Here is a 5,499-nt window from a genome sequence, read left to right as displayed (position 1 = left end):
GCTCACGGTTAGCGCGATGATTTGATCTTGGATGTGTCATTTGATCTTGGATGTAGTAAGCGACGTACGAAGAACAGGCCCCTGTTCTGCGCTTGAGTCCCTGCTTTCAGATTGTGACACTAACTATGCAAAATATGATATTTTTTTTTTACCATTTTTTTCAAGTGGTCCTAAACTTTTGATAGGGACTGTATTTGTGCTAAGTTTTTGCACTGAGGTACATTTATTGGGAATATTGAGATTCAGACCTCTAAGAGAGGTCTGAAGTGACATGAATACAATGTGCATGATTTGATGTTACACGGTGATGTATTTGTTGGGGTTTCTCTAAATAACTCTTTTTTTTGAATTCGTGTTTCAGGTGAATTATGAGGTGTTTGTGTGGCAGAGGGAGAAAAGGTGTGAATCTCTGATTCACTGACAAGAGTTTTTACCTGAAGCATGTCCTGTCTCCTTATCAGCATCAGCAGCAGGAGGCGGCGGTTCCTTCTCCACCTCCTTTTTCTCATGACTCATGTCTTCCTCTTTTTTTTCTTCTTAGAAACACTTTTATGCCCTTTGTTGGAGTGCTTTAACCACCACCACATCAGCCTGTTTTGCAGTAAGTAATGATGTTAAGTTACACCCGCTAGATGGATGCTGCACTGTGATTGGCTCTTAAGATTAAGATATATTGTTCAGACACAGAAAGAGGTGTTTCAGATGTGACTTTGCCTGTAAGAAACGGATATCCGAAAAATCCTGTCCTGAAAATAAAACATTTATTTTACGAATAATTGAAAGTTTAAAAACAGACCAACGACTCACCTGACTGCAGGTAAGAAACACTGAAAGATCAGTTTGGTTTGGTATAAAACAGTGATTTTTACATGGCTTTACTCTGGTTTAAGGACGTTTGACAACAGTGTCCAAAAACCGGCTCTCCACTAAAACTGAATCAGACATTTTGGGGACACCAAAACAGCAAAGGTGAGTAGTGACCACATTTGAGTTTTATTCAAACATCTTAAATTCTATTTAAAAACCTGAAGTCTCTCACATCGAGCTCCAGATGTGGACACCTTTTCATGCAAATCAGGGTCAGCTGATGTTAAGTCGCTCAGTGGAAGATGTTTTGGTAACAGCCAGTTAAATGTATTTATGCTCCATAGCAAAAAACTCTGGGTTTGAATCAGCAGTTGGCTGAGTGAGGGGTTTGCAGAGGTCCTGAGGAAGAGGAAGACATTTTAAATTTAAAGAAATATTTACACTTAAAAAGAGCTCATTTCCACAAGAACACAGCTTTCTCCTTTCAGTTTTAACCAAATCACAGCACTGATTACTAGTCTCGCCACACATGTTTTTGTAAAGTTTTTACTGTTGGGATGATAAATGCACCACTGATGGTACATAGAGTAGGCAATGAGTGAAGAAAAGCTGATGTGAGAAACAGCCTGTGTAGATGTCAATAACTCTGCCTTGTTATGAAACTCTGAGTGCAGATGGCTGGTCTCTGGTGGATCACTGTGACGATGGTCTTCTGTCTGTCTGCTGGAAGTTTGGCTGAAATAAACCAAAACCAGCTCGCAACACTCATATATCATCTAACAAGAACAGTCAGACACGAGTAAGTCAGCATCATCTATGGTCTATGAAACTAAATATTTTTTAAAATTTGTTTTCATGTGCTGTCAAGGTGTTCGATAAGTTCGGCAGAGCTGACCTATGTGATAAGGTGGTGACATGTGGTTACACGCAGAATTATTATAGTTAAAACTAAACTTAAAAAAAATAAGTTAAATACAATAAAATACAAATTAAAAGCTAGACTTGATTTTATGAATTTGGTAAACTAAGTAAAATCAAATCAAAACACAGAGGAAGCATCTGTAATCATGTCCCTACATGCTCCATACAATAATAGCTAAAAAGATAAAGTGAAACAAGCAAACCCACTTTGAAGTGAACTGAAACTAAACTAAAACCCAAACAAAACAGTCAAAATGAAATAAAAATAAAACTAAAAAATAAGAAACTATAACAACTTAACAGGAGGAATGCTGCTACAGATTATCACCGTGTTGCATGTAATGATGTGTCTCTACATAAATAAAGCTGCGGTAAGAGAGGACTACAGCTCCATCATCCAGCCTAGCTTTGTTTCTGAGGACATGTTCATGACCTCGCCTTTCTGGGCTGAAAATAATAATAATAATAATAATAATAATAATAATAATAATAATAATAATAATAATAATAATAATAATAATATAATATATTTATATCTTTACTTTGTATCACTAATTGTTTTATTGTTCTTTATGTGAAGGGAATTGTCCAAATATAACAACATCCATCTGACATATATGTTAGCCATCTTTACCAGCTATCACAAAGCTCTCTATAAACCGTGTGTGTGTGTGTGTGTGTCTTTTTTGTGACAGGTACAATATATATTCAATGTATGCCGTGGCCGCAAGTATTCCGAAGGATGAAAGCAGAGTCTCTTATGACCTAAGAAGGGTGACGGATACAAACCAACGGATACAATTCAATGACGGTATCCTCGGGACTTCTAGATTTGTGGTAGCCCCAATAAAATACATAACCAATAACAACGGGGTCTATCTATATACTCAACATGCAGAGTGGCGTCTTCTGCAGAATCTAAATCTTAAAGGTCAGGATGGTGATTTGTTGGTCTTCTTCTCTTATGCTACTCCATGTTTGACAAGCTGCGCAAATCCAAATGGAAACTACAAGATCACTGATTCGCTTCAAACACTCTTTACTGAACCCAAGTGGGGAGAAAAGGCATTTGTGTTTGAAGCTATATTCAGGCCAGGTGAGATGAACATTGATTCAGATGAAAAAAGAGATGAAATAAAACGCAATACAACAAAGGCCTTGACAAATATTGCGAACTCCATTGGCTCCGAAAACATATTTCGCTGTTACAGACCTGATAATCATGATTACATTTGCATTAAATGCTTCAATGGTGATCAGATTGAGCCAAACTGTATCTCATAATGCACCAATTCATTTATGCAAAAAGGAATGTTTTAAAAAATAATTGTAAAAATTTAGTTAAATCCACGCTGAACATTTTTAATGCTTTGTTTTCATTTTTTTAAGCTGAAGTCTCCACTCGCGCTCTACTTGTTCACTTTCTGCCTTTAACTTGGAATTTACTGTCTGAGTGATGACTCAGCAATTTAAGGTCCAGCTACATTTATATTTGTCTTTGATAACTGATACAAACCATAAGTCGCTATTTTAATTCTCTTTGAAATTTAATGCAGCTCAGTTTAGCCCCAAAACTGATCGTGATAGTCGTGCGGAATTAGATTTGGCTTTAACAATATGATATCAAATCCAAATACTTCGAATTTACAGATCTACTTATGATACTACTACTACTACTACTACTACTACTACTACTACTACTACTACTACTACTACTACTACTACTACTACTACTACTACTAATAATAATACATTTTATTTAAAAGCACCTTTCAAGACATCCAAAGACACTTAGCAATAGAATCAAACACAAAGTAGAACAATGACAAAACAAAAAGATAAAATCAACAAACAATAATTTCACATTTAGATTAAGGCTACGGCTGAAATTAAGTAAAAGTAAGTAAAAATGTAATCTTTGTGTCATTTCTAAAATAATAATTCTTGTAATACACGCCTCAAGCCCATTGTCTACAAAATGATATAGCTCTCAATTTACTGCTAAAACATAAAAAAATACAATATCCACCGTTTTATTATCACGGTGGAGTAATGTTTGCTGAAGTCAAGATAAAATCTGTCAACGGTAACAGTCACAGTCAAATATCACGGTTATTTCAGTTTTATTTGCATGTTCAAAATAAAATTCTGTTATTTTTTTTATATTTGAGTTGGTAACACTTTATGATAAACATGGTTAATTGTTGGTAAACTATTAATAGTGAAAAGATCAAAAATAATAACTTTAATAACTGTTGTGAAAGAGATTCACGACGATTATCGCAAAGTTACAACAGATGTAAATGTAATAGTTTAGAAGTAGTTACTGAAACCTGTGTGTTTCAGATAAAAGCAGTATGTGGATGGTTATTGTGAGGCTGAAAGAAGCTTTGCTTTAAATAATGAATGTAAAGTAGGCCGATGGGGTGGCAGAGCCATAAACCACAATGTGCCTGAGGAACACCTTTTATGTGCTGTTTTGGGTGGCTGTAGTCTAGGAGGTAAAGTAGGTCACCTACTGATCGGAAGGTTGGTGGTTCGATCCCTGGCTCCTCCAGTCTGCATGTCAATTATTCTTGGGCAAGATACTAACCCCAAGTTGCTCTCTGATGCATCCATCGGAGTGTGAATGTAGTTAGAAAGCACTAAGTATAGAGACAGTGCTTGTGAGAATGGGTGTGATGTATAGAGCGCTTACTCTGGGAGACTAGAAAAGTGCTATATAAGAATCAGTCCATTTCACTCACTGTCCATGTTTATTTGACTCCCCGAGGATTAGAACAAATAACCACAAACTAATTACATATGTAGGAATCAATAGCATTACACATGATTAGTAAACATTATCAAATATAATTTATTGTTTTGTTTACTGTTTATTAAGAATAATTATTATGAAGTGTCACTTTTGATGTGTTTTGTTGGTGCTTTTATTTTGAATGTGTTTGCAGCTGTACTTTGAATAACAGCTGGAACTGAATCTGTAATCTCCCTGTTAGTTGAAGAGAAGGCTGATAGAAAACTGCAGTCTGTAATAAATCATTTAAATGGAGAATAGAAGTTTTCACAGCACTTGTGTGTTTGTATAAAGTTCTGTGCTTTTTAAAGCTTGACGAAATCTCTGATTAAAGCTTCGCTCAGCAAACATTTACGTGTCTGCATGTCAGTCATTTCAAACCAGCTTCATGATTCCACCGAGCCCGTCTTTCTGCAGGTGTAGCTGCTCTTACAGTGAATGTTGTGGCTTTCTAAATTTATCATCACTCTATGTTATATTTCCGACAACCACTCGTGTAGACAGTGTTCTTAACTGTTCTTAACCCTGAAATACAGCTGCCTTTAAGAGCAGACATTTCAACACTTGCTCCTTGTTCTTAGACATTTTTAGGTTTCATATCTTCATCAAAATCTGTCCTTGAATATCGACAGATATTGAAATTTGTATAAACAACCACAATCTATTTTCCCTCTTCCTTTTGTTGCAATAAAACAAACTCAAACAGCAATAATAATACCAATATCTCCTGCTCACGTGTAAACTCAGGCACGACTTCTCTTATAATCTCCAATAAACATAATAAAGTTGGTGGCTTTAAAGAAACCAAAGAAAGGATTCTTAAATGTATGAGAGGAGATTTCCAGACAAAAATACAAAATAAAAACAGACTGATGAAGATGTTGTGACCAAGGTGCTTTGAGAGCCACAAAAATGTCGTTAAATGAACAATAAAAAAGACACACACACTAGTAGCAGCTTTTTTCTAAATAAGA

The 5,499-nt window shown here is 35.6% G+C and overlaps 1 long non-coding RNA gene across 1 annotated transcript; it reads left to right on the top strand.

Annotated features, from left to right (window-relative positions):
* The first annotated feature begins 652 nt into the window (after positions 1-652).
* LOC102309737 lies at positions 653-5,103 on the top strand. Its single transcript, XR_001335965.2, has 4 exons — positions 653-817; positions 891-969; positions 1,482-1,606; positions 2,424-5,103. It is a non-coding gene; the product is annotated as an uncharacterized LOC102309737 (long non-coding RNA).
* The last annotated feature ends 396 nt before the right edge of the window (positions 5,104-5,499 follow it).

The sequence above is a fragment of the Haplochromis burtoni genome, unplaced genomic scaffold (assembly GCF_018398535.1).
Source record: "Haplochromis burtoni strain Fernald_Lab_line unplaced genomic scaffold, NCSU_Asbu1 Contig_1276, whole genome shotgun sequence".
In the NCBI taxonomy this organism is placed as follows: Eukaryota; Metazoa; Chordata; class Actinopteri; order Cichliformes; family Cichlidae; genus Haplochromis; species Haplochromis burtoni.
The sequence above is the reverse complement of the archived record's forward strand: the minus strand, read 5'-3'. Positions and strand labels throughout refer to the sequence as shown.